The sequence below is a fragment of the Vicugna pacos genome, unplaced genomic scaffold, assembly GCF_048564905.1.
Source record: "Vicugna pacos unplaced genomic scaffold, VicPac4 scaffold_20, whole genome shotgun sequence".
NCBI lineage: Eukaryota > Metazoa > Chordata > Mammalia > Artiodactyla > Camelidae > Vicugna > Vicugna pacos.
In genome coordinates this window covers 42,244,670-42,259,727 of record NW_027328741.1, presented here as the reverse complement: position 1 = coordinate 42,259,727, position 15,058 = coordinate 42,244,670, and positions in this window count along the sequence as shown.

Here is a 15,058-nt window from a genome sequence, read left to right as displayed (position 1 = left end):
AGCAGAAGGAAGTATTGAGAATTAGATAAGCTATGAACAAAGCTGTGCCTGCTATTCATTTCTCTCCACAAGCCTTGTGCTGTACCATGATATCCCACTGAATCTGGGCTTTCTGAGGACCCTAGAGCTAAGGTTGCTTCTGATCTCCATGTATTTCTATTCTTTTGAACCCAATTTGTCTACTAGTTAAATTATGTTTATATAAACAAAGTGTTTTATGTGAGGGTATTAATTAGCTATGTCAGCACTGGACTTCATCCTGCAGGTCTACAAGCCCTGTACTTGCCCAGCTTCAAGACCTGAGAAAAAGCCCAGAGTCAGCAACAGAGATAATCAATAGTTTAATGATTAGGGTGATCTTGCACATCTGAAGCAAAGTCCTGGAGCAACATCCTGCCATGTGTGGGAGCTGGAGGGCAGGACATGATAGCAGTGTTTGCTCCTGGTGGGGAAGTAAAGGTTACCAGTTATAGGGGAGTTGATGTCAGGTTGGCTCATTGGTTACCAGGGTAATCAGCAGAGGGTCATGCCTCTTACCACCCCTATGATAAGCATAGTGGTGATTTCTGATCTAAATCTAGAACAGTCATTAGCTCGGGCCTGGGGCAAATATGAAGGAAGATCAGTCATGTGAGTTGTGTGTAGGTGAAGCAGGCACCAGTCAAGCAGGAGATGTATAGAGAGCAGCCATCTTGAGTTGCCTGACCATACAGCCATCATCAGAGGTACATGTTATTTATTGACTGAAAATAAAGAATCACGGAGTAGTGACATCAGAATTCCCATGCTCTCTTAAGGTTATAATTGCTTGTTCTCACTGTATGGTCAGAACCCTTGCCCCCAAGTTTCTGTTGAAACATGTTTCAGGGAAGTGTCTTCCAGAATAATGTTCCTTGTATACAGGAAATGGAACTGGAAATTAAGAGAATGGTTAGGATATTAGAAAACTAGACAAAATGATGACAAAGTGATGGCTATCCATTCAGAGGAGAACATAAGGAAAGAGATGGGAGAATGGCAATCTGATAGTGGACACTTAAAATAACCAACTTCAGAAACAAACTTTGGGAGGACATTTTACTTTTCAATAGTAGGAGATCACCAAAAAGGAAATCATAAAGTTGGCTTGGAATGTGTGCCATCATCCTAAATAGTCTTAAGACATGTGATATGATATGTCGAGTTCTCTGGTGAGTGGAGTGAATAAGCTCTAATGACAGCTCCACAGGGCACAATGTCAGGAACCAGTCCTGTTGCTTTTCTGTTGAGGAGGGCAGTAGGGTGGAAGTGGGATTCCATTTTCAAGTTCTTTTAATATGCTGGTCCTCAAGCCAGTGCATATGTATCCGGGGCAGCTGAAAAGAAGAAGGATGAAGAAGGGCATTGAAACCCTTTAAAACTGTACTCAAAGAACAAGTAACACTTACTTTTATATGTGGCTGACTACAATTTAGTCACTAAATCTAGCTACAAGTCATGCTGGGAAATGTTCCCAGATAAGAACAACTATCATTTCTACCCAGGAAAGGAGCAGCAGACATTGAATGATAGAAAACTGGCAGTCTGGCCCACAACTCCTTTAACAAAGAATCAGAGTAAATCCCCTTATAAACCTGTAGTTTTATGACTCTCAACCGTTTTCTCACAGAAAAGAAAAGTGAGTTTCAGAATCAAGAGTAAGCATTTGTATCCTGCCTTCCTCTGCTCTAACGTCACTTGTTCTCAGTAAGTCAGCTGCTCATTCAGAGGAGAAACTATCAGATGCCAAAAGCAAAATTGATCTATTGTGAAAGAGATGAACTGTGTTCTAAAGAAACTTTAGACACTTCTCATTCCTCGACACTGAAGGCCTTCAGGATGTTATGAGATTGTTATAATTATTTTTGGTTCCTTTAAGCCTGTGCTTAGAGCATGGGACAGGTAGTTGTATTTTATTTTAAATATATTTGTATGATACAATTCACTGAGAAAATTTTGATCGGACTTAATGCATATGAAGATCTGTGTTAGTCCTGATAATTACTTTAGGAGAGAACAAAATATACATAAAATTGTGATGTGTTACAGACCCCCAGGCACCCATAGTACAATGAGAAGATGACAAGTATTTCAACAACCAGCATGAACAGCTTTACCACACATACACATGCCACATATAGAATATGTTATGTTATACATGCTATAACATATATGCTACATATTATATTATACTATAATGTATTATACTATACACTTTACTGTAGAGGTGAGTAATACATTCTTCCCATTTTCCAGGAGATAAATCCTTAGTAATTTGCATTCAAAGGGAAAGTAGAAGAAGAAATGCTACCACTTGTTTCGGGAAAGAGACAACATGTAAATATACTCAATCAATAAGGCAAATGAGTTGAGGGTACTTCTTTTTTTATGTGTTCCTCAATACATGCACTTTCTTGTAGAAGTGTACTTGAGCATTTTGATCACTAACATGTACACATTATGAAGATGCTGGGTGAAGATGAGTGTTTCAATAGGAAACTCCATAGCATACTCAACTGGAGCATTCTGCCACTGGCTAGAATGACAGATTCAGTGTAAATGTCTAAGTACAGCACTAAGACTATTTAAGTTTCCCTTTTCTATGTGAAACACTGAGGTCATGCTCCTTACATGCAGCTTGCTTGCGGGGTAATTGGAGAAGGTGATCAGGGCAATCACACTACCTTGTGGATGGCTGGAGGGGATGGTGGGCACAGAATGCCCTGGAATATGACACGATAGATTTCTACTCCTCTTACAATGTGTACCCCCCCAAAATAAGCTACTTTTTAGTATTTTTAAATACATATACATATATATATAATATTATTATATATAGATATATATATAATATTTCTCCTTAGATATTTAGTTTAATTCAATTAAACTTTTGGATAAATTTGCAGTCTTATAGTCTGTCAGACAACCTGATGTTACAGGTAAATAGAATATAAATTTAACACATTTTAATTCACTGTATAGAAAAGCACTTTAAGATGAGAAAATTCACAATTTCAAAATTTTTATATCAATCTTTAAAGGGCACTATCTGCTTTTAGTTTGGGGAAGCAAACACCGAGGGATTTTTGTGATTGAAACATCATTGTGGTTTCCCATTTTCTCTATGGCATCATTGTCATTACTCACATCTAATTTAATCCATCCATCTTATTAGTGTTTTCTGACTTTAAAAAGGATATAAAATTACATTTTATTGAATTATAAATGTGAGTATAATAGCTATTAATATTTCCTGTGGGTTGATGTCCATGCACCAGAATGTAATTGTACTATTTTATTAAATTCAAAAATGTTTCTGTTTTGCTGCCCATTTGGTTTGCACATTCTGTGTCTTGAGTGATGTTCACAAAGTTTTCTTAAGATTTGTTTCTGCCATTGCCACAATACAACACATTTTTATAGTAATACTTTCCTTTAGTAATTTAAGACAAAAAGTTGTAATAATTTGGAAAGATAGTTATGTTTCTAACAATCCTTCCTATGCTCTGGCAATCAGAGGAAGTCAAATTCTGCATTTTCTAAATGTTTATAAAAGCTTTATAGCTAGACAGAATAAAATGATGCTGACAATATAAAAAATAATATACACATATAATATTTTGATAAAAAGTGCATTTAGACAACATTATAATATTTAATTTTCATAACATTCTGGTACAGGAATGCTATTATCTACAATTGAAGAGAAGTGAGTCCAAGAGAGGTCAGTAAACATGTTCAAAGTCGCACAGTTTAGATTTCAGATCCAGAACCACACAGTGAATCTTGTGACTCCAAATCTCTTACTCATTCTGCTAGACAATTCTTCCAGAAATAGATCCAGGCAGCACAGGTCTATCTCCACAGGATTCTTTCTCAAAAGAAATTTCATGGTAGGCCAAATTAAATTAAAAAATGAACATCTATCTTTTTCTCATATTTAATTCAAGATTAATCTCCCTCTTCTAAATGTGTCTTTATACTTGACCTTCACTTCAAATCCAAGTGCCTTTTTAAATGAGTTTAAATTTATTGTATCTTGTTTATCTTTTAAACTAAGTAAATGATTTTCAACTTCAGCCTCTACCACCAATTGAAACTGGTTAGTAAAAATGACTTTCCTTTTGATCATATTTTTTAAATTTTGTTTTGATAGAGGAGGTATTGATTTATTTGTTAATCTATCTATTTATGATTTGTTTGTTTGTTTGTTTCTTTAAATGAAGATACTGGGGATTGAACCCAGAATCCTGTGTACACTAAACATGTACTCTACCACTGAGCTAGAATTTTGTTATAGAATGAACTGTGTCCCTGTATAATTTGTATGCTGAAGTCTAAAACTTGGCTGCCTCAGAATGTGACCTTATATGGAATAGAGCTGTTGAAGGTGTGATTACTGAAGATGAAATCATGCTGGACTAGTGTGGGCCTCTGACCTAATATGACAGGAGTCCTGTGAAAAGGGAATATTAGAGCATGGATACACATGGACACAGGGACAATGCCACGTGAAAATGAAGGTAGAGATTGGGGCAATGCTTCTTCACACCAAGGAATGCTAAGGACTGCCAGAAAACCACCAGAAACTAGGGGAGAAGCCCAAGAAGGAATTAGCCCCACTAAAACCTAGATCTCAGACTTTTAGCATCCTAATCAATAAATTGCTGCTTAAGCTACTTAGTTTGTGGTATTTTGCAGGCCTCATCGGTATATATATATAGCCTTTTCTTTTCTTTATCAAATCCACTATTCTTTCCAGGCTCTTTCATCTTTATTATGATTCTTTAAGAGTCTCTAAAAAATTTGGATTTACCATCCCCTATAATGCCTAAAATGCTGGTCTTCTTGAGGATCGTCCTTTATATACAGTTTTAGAATAATATCAAAATCTGTGGTTTAAACTAGTACTCATTTATATGCCGAAATTGCATATGTCTTCTAAAATCAGGCACAGATTACCCAACATATCTAAAACTGAATTCACTACACTTGGTGCATTTCCCTATCTTCTTATCTCTCCCCCACTCTCTCTATTGCTGTAAGTCACTCCTTTGACTCAGTTACTCCAGCAAGAATCTTGAATGAAAGTCAATCTATACTTGTCAACTTCATGTCCTACTTTTAAATAGTACATAAGCCCATCAGTTCTATCTCCTTAATAATTCTTGATAAATCCAGCTTTTTATAACCCTTTATATTCTCTCCTGGTCAACTACACTACTTTCCTACCTAGGTTTCTGACCTCTGCCTTGTGTACTTCCCCAAATTCATTGCTTGAATGTTGTTCTGTTTAAAGACCCATATTGTTCTGAAAGATATAACACAGTGTATTGTGACTTTTTAATTTTATTTTTCATTTAACTCAGGAATAATTGACAAATAAATTGAAATTGTGATTCTTAATACACATTAATGAGAATAACAGTTTTTAGATGCAGTTCATTTATGCAAAACATCTATCTATTTATAGCATCTAGGTGTCTTTAATCTTAATGCATTTTTATTTCCATCCTTTGTAATGATGAAACATTGCAGATTTAAATAAATTTACATCAGTGTTTATATTATCTCTTAAGTTTAAAACACCATAAACAAAGCCTCTTTTTTCCCTATCTACTTCACCTTCAAACCTCCTGCCCCTCCCCAAACACATGCATACACACACACACACACACACACACACACACACACACAAAATCATCACTCTCTCTTTTTTTCTCATTTGTGTCAGCAACATGCCATGGATATAGCAAACATATTTCTTGGTTGGTCTTTTTGTGAGTCTAAATGAGGTTCTTGTGCATCTGTAGGTGATTAAAAGGAAATTTTTGATTTCATAGAAAAAGTGGTATAATGCTTTGGAAAGTCTTTTAAAATAGCATTTCTAAACTTGAAGTGGAATTTTGACATTTTGGCATTTAGCATTTAAAGTTTTATCCATTTATTAAGCAATTTAATGTGTTTTTGTCACCTGGCCTTTTCTGTGTTACACATATATTTCCAGATGGTACAAATTTCTTCCCCAAAGAAAGTTCATAATGGCAAGAATGTTAGTTATATTCTTGATTTTGCATTCTGTAAGGTTTTATTGAACCATACAATTCTAATAACATCTTTTTTTCTGTTTTGGTGGAAATGGGAGAATAAAAAATCATTTGTATCATTCTAAGTCAAATACTACTTTCTTTCAATAATTAAATATTTTAAGTAAACTTATCTATTAACAGTTTCTCTTTTTAATTTTTTCTTGTTCATTTCCCTCCATGAAAATCCCTAGTTTTTAGCACAGTAAGCAAAATTTCCTTGGGTGACTAGTTCTTAGAAATTGGAAAATGCATTTGCTCAGGCAATAAGTGCTTTACTATATCAACATATTTCTGCCATGCTTATAAAATCATTAAGCTTGCACCTTTGGGAAGATTTTAATTAATTACAAAAAGTCAATTAATCGATGGAGTAAAATGAGCAAAGGTAACATGGAACAGATTTAGCAATATACAAAAGAGTTGGATATCTTCAGTCTATGCTTGATAGAAAGTTCTAATTTCCCTATCTTGAGAACAAAGGACACTGGACTTAGACATCTGTTTCCAATTTTGCTGTTAAGGAGATTTGGGCCCAGGAAGGTCACTTAACTGATGGACATCTCTTTTCTCATAAATGAAAGGACAGGACCAGAGTACGTAATTTCTAAAATTCTTTTCAACTCTAATATTTTATTTTTTTGTCAAAATCTATCAGCCTCAGTGATACATGTTGTCAAAGACTAGAGATATAGAGAATGATGATGATGATAATGATGATTTTGATAATGTCTAATATTATTGAGTGCTATATGCCTGCATTTGATCCCCTAATTGTTCTAATAGTGGAATATTACTGCCTTCCATTTTATTAATGAGAAAATTGAGGAACAGATAATTTAACTAATATGCCCAATATCATAAAGCCCTATGCCAAAGTCAATTATTTCAAATATTAAGCTTTATGGAAAAAATATTATCAGTGTTCATTTGTATCCTTTCTGTGCACCAACAAGACTATATTATTTATCCACTTGAAGATAAATAAGGTCATGTAATTAGCTTTGTCCAATGGCCATGAGTCAAATTTACATGTATAAATTTTGGCACTAAGCACGGAAAAACCAGAAATGGCTCTGCAGGTGCTACTTTTTCTGAGATGCCCATCAGGAGGCAGTAGGTTCAAGACGGTGATACTTTCCTTGTTCTGAATCACTGAGTTGCTGGTTGTGGAACAGTTCACCTTGCTTCTTATCTGGATACAGACTTTGCTAGAGTAAATTCTAAATCTTTGTTGTTTAATCCACTGAAATTTGGGGCTATATATATATATGTGTATGTGTGTGTATGTATACACACACATACACACACACACACATACACATATGAGGATATCTAGCCTATATACAAAACCAGGACATTTTTATCTTCAATGAAAGTTAAGGGCATGAAGCTTTGAAAGTTTTCCATGTTATGAATTATACCAGTATTTTCTGATATAACCAGCCACCTGGTAGTTAGCATTGGCTATCATGAAAACATTCTTAAGCATGAATTATTCTCTCCTGCTAGATTATCTCCTTTTTTCTCACTTCTGTCTCTCTTGAAACCTCTTATTCCTTGCTCCCAAATTCTTTTTTAGTAAATACATAACCTAACATCTCCCCCCCTTTTTTTTTGGAAATATTCTTTCTTTCAAGATTGAGAAATATTAAGAAATATTTGATTTTCAATACTGACATTTAATAGCAGTGTGATCTCATCAAAGTTATGTCTCAGTCAGATTCAATCTGAAAATGTAAACAAATCTGAGTATTATGTAATAAAGAGTTAGATATGTGATAGCACTTCCCCAAATTGTGTGTATTGCTGGGGTCATAAATTTCTAAAAGGGAGAATTGGAGGATCAGAGAAAAGACAATTACCAACCCTTTGAAATAAAGCAGTTTGGGCTGCCAAAGTGGGTCTGCAAAGGGGAACTGGTGGAAAAGATTATGGAAAGCTGCTGTCTCCACTTATCTGTTGGGTCTCAGTGGCTCTTGGTCAGCAAGATTTTCATTTGGGAAGATGATGTGGGTGTGGAGCCAAAGACAGCAAGAACTAGCTAGAATCCACATGTATCTCTTTTTTTTGTTACTCGTACCTCTAAAATAACAGATTTCAGATGAGCTACTTTATTTTCCCCTTCCAAAATTTGTAAAAAGAATTTCTTATTGGGCCAGTTAACAAAGTATCCTACAGGATACGGGATTCTTGTAAACTATTCTAGCTTAGCCAAGATGACAGTGCAAAAAACTGCTGCAAGTCAATTAATTTTCCTATACTTAAATTTCTTTATTTTTAAAATGTTTGATTTTGCTTCAGCAACTCAGTGTCATAGTTGTTGGAATCACATGTGAATATACACTGAAAATTAGGATAATGATAAAAATTATTGTTGTTTCCAAAGTAATTGTGACAACAGACTTTAAAACGATTTGCCTAAACACATCAATCTGTGAAAATAAATATTTAATGCATTTTAAAAATAGAAGCCTCATGAAACAGTGTGGGCTTAACTTGTCTTGTGTATATCTGCTTATTCTATAGTCTATGATTGTAGACTTCAAATTTTTACAGTGCAGTACACAAAATTTACATATAAAATTCCATAATCATCTGTTAACTAAGTCCTTACTTGTGACTTCTAAGATAATATATTAATAATTTAATGTTCATGACACATACAAAGAGGTGGATAGCTTACAAATTCTATTACATGGAATTCTGTAGTTCATGTACTACCAAGAAAATTATAAATATAGATTTGAATCTTATGTAACTGCTGCTCTGATAAAATTAGTTGGAAGAAAATTCAGTGCTTTGAGTTTTTAATAGTTATTATTTTTAATACTTATTTACTTCAATTTTAGCTAATTAACAGTGAAAACCAACACACATTTAAGTCAGTAATTTCTACCTCTAGCCAGAAACACATAGGAACTGTGTATAAATGAATTCAAATGCCATTAATATATAGATTTTTAAAGTTCTACTATATTTTTCTTGGAAATGAAGAGAAATTTCAAAATTATCTTTCTTAATCCTATCATTTGATAGATAAAAACAGAAAATTACCCAGATAAAGTAAGAAAAATTATATAGATCATAAATAAAAATTTTGTATAATTTACTGAACTTTTCATGTGCCTGTTTTATTTTATTATTGTTTTTTGTAACACAACTGATTACTTACACCAACCACTGTGGTATATATTTTACCAATTGTGCACATATTCTATGATTCAGTCATACAAACGTTGATTATGGTGTGTTCCAAATTCATTTGGGTTTGCAAACCTAATCATAACTAAAACAACTGAGGAATTAGAAATTCACTTTAAACAAAAATCAAAGGACACTTTGCAAGAGACTATCCCAATCAAACCTATGGCCCTATTGTAGAAAACAGATGTTAAACAAATCTGGGCTAGGCCTTGATATGTACACAGTATATAGACTGAGGTTCAAACCACAGTGTCTGATGTTGGGAGTATGTGGTCTTATTAAGATAGTGAAAGACATGTAGTCAGTAGTTACAGAGCAGTGCAAGTATTTGACAGTGACTGTTTCATAGGAGAGGCAGTGAAGTATTCATTTCTGTGTTTTCATCAGAGACATAGAGTTCAAAACAATGACTTTGGTCCTAAACTTAGGAGATTTTATACTACAATAAATAGTAGTAAGGAGGACTTGTGGATATATTGTGTTCTGCGTGTGGGAGCACACACACACATGCCTGTTTTGGGCAAAGGTAATGTGTTATTGGCAGGGTAACTCATATAGCCGATACTAAAAAAAATTGGGGGACATAGATCCCAAGTGACTTTGTGATTTTTACTACTAATAATTATAAAGAAAAACACTGGCAAAATAAGTGAAAATTACAGAATTTTTCTAGTTTTTTTTTTATTTTTTAACATTTTTTATTGATTTATAATCACTTTACAATGTTGTGTCAAATTTCAGTGTTCAGCACAATTTTTCAGTCATTCATGGACATATACACACTCGTCACACTTTTTTCTCTGTGAGTTATCATAACATTTTCTGTATATTTCCCTGTGCTATACAGTGGATTTTGTTTATCTATTCTACAATTTTAAAATCCCAGTCTATCCCTTCCCACCCTCCACCCCCCTGTTATCCACAAGTCTGTATTCTGTCTGTGAGTCTATTTCTGTCCTGTTTGGTGCAGCCACTATGGAAAACAGTGTGGAGATTCCTCAAAAGACTAGGAATAGACTTACCATATGACCCAGGAATCCCACTTCTGGGCTTGTATCCAGAAGGAAATCTACTTCAGGATGACACCTGCACCCCAATGTTCATAGCAGCAATATTTACAATAGCCAAAACATGGAAACAGCCTAAATGTCCATCAACAGGTGACTGGATAAAGAAGATGTGGTATATTTATACAATGGAATTCTATTCAGCCATAAAAACCGACAACATAATGCCATTTGCAGCAACATGGATGCTCCTGGAGAATGTCATTCTAAGTGAAGTAAGCCAGAAAGAGAATGAAAAATACCATATGAGATCACTCATATGTGGAATCTAAATCACAAAAATAAAAACAAACAAACAAAAACAAAGAATTTTTCTAGTTTTTAAATCCGAAGTCTGTTTATTTTTTCAAGCAACTGTTATACTCACTGAAGGGGAATAACAGTTCCTGCCTTTCACAGTGAAGGAATAAAGAGTATTCATGATGTGACTATTCATTAAAATATGAAGTTTCCCATCCTAAGGTCCTACAAAATGAGTTATTCTACCCTGATCAAAAATGGTCCTCTGGGCATTGACTCATATGGGGTAATTTAATGGAATTTCACATTCTGTAATTGAGACTATATGTTCATGTAATGATGCCAAGCATATTTTAAAAACCCCTCAATGCTGAAGTTTCAGTCTTCTGCCATGATTATTCATACCTCTCAGTTGATTAGTGATTCTAAATGACAATGCAAATCAAAGTGAATTTTCATATTGTGTTTACACCATTAGTGAAAATCTAATTAAATATCTAATAATTAATGCAACTTCTTCCAGGAGAGTTAATACATCAGAAAATGTCAATGGGGAATATCCAGTGGGAATATTACCTTCATTGTTGTGTTTCATATTGTGAATTGAGTGAATTATAGTGTATATTATATTTTATATGCATATTTTTTAAAAACTGCGTGGGCAAGACAATCCAGTTCTTGGTACAATAATGTAACTTTCTTTTAGTTGGACATTATTATATTGATAACATGTCTATGTGTCTGACACCAGGTCACCCAGCCAGCTAGCCAGTAAACATTTAGAAAGTGCCTAATACATGACCAGCAATGTGTTAAATGTCAGTGATATTGAAAGCGTTAATATAGAGACCTTTTTCTAAAAAAGATCTTTTTTAAAATTACTAACCATTATAATTAAGCTTCTAATTTTCAGTGGGGAACTTTTGAGTGGAGGTCAGAGAAGGTTATGGTGCATATTAGAATATCCTTTGGCATTATATTTCCACACGAGGAGTATTTATCTTCTCCTACTTTTGGGTTTGAACTTGTAACTTGCTTTGGCCCGTAGGCTATCAGCAGATATGATGTGATGCAAGCCAAGGCTTGAAATGTGCTTATGCACTGGGCTTTCTCTCTTGTACTCAACCTCAACCATGAAGACATGCTGAGTAGGCTGATTGGTCTCAAACAAATCAAAGGCACTTAAGATTAGACCTGAACTGAACCCATGTCCTAGAACTAAACAAAAGTGAGGGCATCAGAGGTCTCAGCAGAGCTGGCCCAGTGGGTCAGCAGTTTGAGGTAGAACCCCAGCTGAACAATTAGTCAGTGCACAAGAATATTTATCTTTATAAGCCTCTAAGTTTTGGGATGTTTTGTTGCAGACCCATAGCTGACAGACACAAACGAATCTGTGTTTTATAGTGATTGCAATAACAGATATGTTTTTCTTTTTAGATCTTGTATTTAAAAATATTTACAGGAGTATAAATATGTTTTCCCTGTTTTAAGGAAACAGAGGCTTCATCATTATTTAACTATAACTTAAGAACCAAGCAACAAAGGCAGAAACAGTGAAAACATCAATGGTATAAATGTAATAATATGAATGATTGTATTCTACCAAATGTATCCATGACAATTTCTTAAGTGATCATCAAAGTATAGGCAAATTATTCTCCTCAGAATGCCCTGTAAGCTCCCTGTGTAGTTAACCAGTTTACAAAAACATGGAAGACAGTGATGGAGTTGCTTCTTGATTTAAGAAAAAAAGATGTGTCAGTGTGTTTAGGTAATTTTTTAGAGTTGTGTTTGTGTTTCATCTGAGTTGTCTCAAAAAATGACAAATAGGCAACGCAAATATAAAAATTCAAGGCCACTAAGAGAAAGAAATATATGCTAGACTTAAAGCCATTAATATGTAATTGTTAACTCCTTAAAATAAAGCACACTCATATTTTATACTATACACCTCTAGTCCTTAGAGCTATGTCTTTCATGATGTTGGTATATCATGTGTGAGCAATAAATAGTATTACATGATTAAAAAATGATCACACATAAATATATTACTAATGAAATGTTAAATGTTTAGGGACCTTTGTATTGTTAGTCATTGTATAATGTACAAAATTTACTAAAACAACCTTTTCATGTACATATGTACATTAATAATACAAATTCATTTGGCATAAATTAACTGTGCATTTTCAGTGATTATAGTCACACCTCAAATCTCTGGAAGCAGTTATTTGGTACACTTTGACATGGACCCTTTTAAAATTAGATTAAATTATTAGTAACTATAAAATCTCTGACAAGAATATGCTCCTTCCAGCACATTATATATAAATATAAAATTAAAAGAAGGATGTACCCTTCTGTGAGAAAAGCAAATGTAAATATCCAGTTATGTGGATTAGGTGAAGCAAGGACCTAGTGTTCAATTTACATAGTTTTATAGCGGGCGTTTTTTCACCATGACTCCTTCATCACAGGTTGAGTAAATGTGACTTGTTCATAACTCACAATTTAAATACTTTGAGCTCATGTACCCCTTATGAAAAAAGTGAGATTCAGCATTGCATACTTAATTCTTAAAGCGTAAACTGTCTCATATTTACTATCACACATAATAACAGAACAAAAATAGGTAAATACAGTAGAAAAATATGAATCTGTAGGCAAAATTGACCTGTAAAAATAAATGGGATTATTCCAACAATGCAAATTAGTCTGCCTGTAAACAATAAATTAATGTAGTATGGCACACTAATAGATTACAAAACTATAAGTAGAAAAGCAATTGATCATTTCAGAAGATGCAGAGAAAGTACGTGATTGAAGTCCAATATTAGTCCTGAAAAAAAGCTCTTAGAAAACAAGAAATGAAAAACTTCTTTATTCTGACGAAGAATATCTGAAAAAAAACCCCAAAGTAAACTATTGTGATTAATACAAAAAAGGTAAAAACATTAACTTCAATATTAGAAACAAGGTAACAATATCCTCTATGACCTCTTCCGTTCATCATTGTAAGGGAGGTACTTAAGAACTTAGTAAGAAACAGAATCAAATGTATTATTTACTAGAATCTGTAAGAAATAATCTAAACTGTTTATGTTTAAAACAAGGTATAAAAAGAGTAGTTTTCAGAGACTAAATATCAGGTGTATTTCTATGCCTAGAAACAAAATGTTAGAAATGCAATAAACAGATACAATTTTAACCACAGAAAATATGAAGAAAAGTAATTCACCAAATAAAAGTCTTGCATGCCATCAGAAAAAAAAATATGACTGTGTGGAAATGCGTTAAAGATACAAAAGTAAATGGAGAAATATAGCTTCTACATGAATATGGAAAGCCTATATTTTAACCATATAAAATCTTACCAAAGTGATTCACAGATTTAATCTCTATGATCAAATCCTGGCAGAGGTTTGAATGGTACTCAACAAACTTACTCTAAAATTTATATGGAAAAAGACACAGCCAATGATAGTCAAGTTATTCTTGAAGAAATTTAGGTGACTGTAAATTCCAGCCATAAATATTAGACAGTAACACTTAGCAGAAAAGTTAGAAAAACACTTACACAAACGTGAAACTTCAAGTTTAAACTTTAAACATTAAGTACAAGAGATGCGGTGTTGGGGCAAGGAATAGCGACTTCATTTGGAAAGCTGGCAGACCGAGAGGATGGCCGACTAATGTCTTGGAGAACCATCCAGATGCAGTCACAATACAGGCTTCTTTTATACAAAACAAAACTAAAAACAAACAACAACAACAAACAAACAAAAAACAAGGGAGGGTATATGGTTGGTTGTTGCAAACATCTTGCTGTAGAAATTCTTTGTTCTTGCAGCTGTCCATGTGGGTCAGTTCATGGTGTCCCTGTAAACCTCCAACAAACAAATGCTATTCTCTATTCTACAGCTTGTTATCTTTATGTGAGTGCAAAGTTTGCAAGACTAGGCCTAGGAAACAGGGCACAGTGGTCAAAGCTAAAGGAACAGATCTAATATAGAGGCAGATTTGTTCTCCCCTTTTACATTAACTTCAGAAAATTATAATATCCTTATAAATTAAAGGTGTCAACACTCGAACTCTAGCAATTTCTTTCCTAAGTTACCTTCAACCTTCTGCCTGTGTTCACTGTGCACCAAGATAAATATACAAGTATGTTCATAACATCATTGCTTATAGTAATCAAACATTGTAAATAACTCAAATATTCACTTTTTAGAAAATGGATAAATGGAGTAATTTTTAAGTTTCATTCTAAAAATTTCAGTTTTATAAAAATTAATAATTCTAAATATAAAAATTGCAGTAAAGAGAATGTTTCAGGGGAAATTGAACAAAAATATAACATTTAAAAAATATAAATGGCAACTTAAACTAAATGATATCATTTTATTGATATATATGTGTGTTCAAGAAATAATAAAGAAA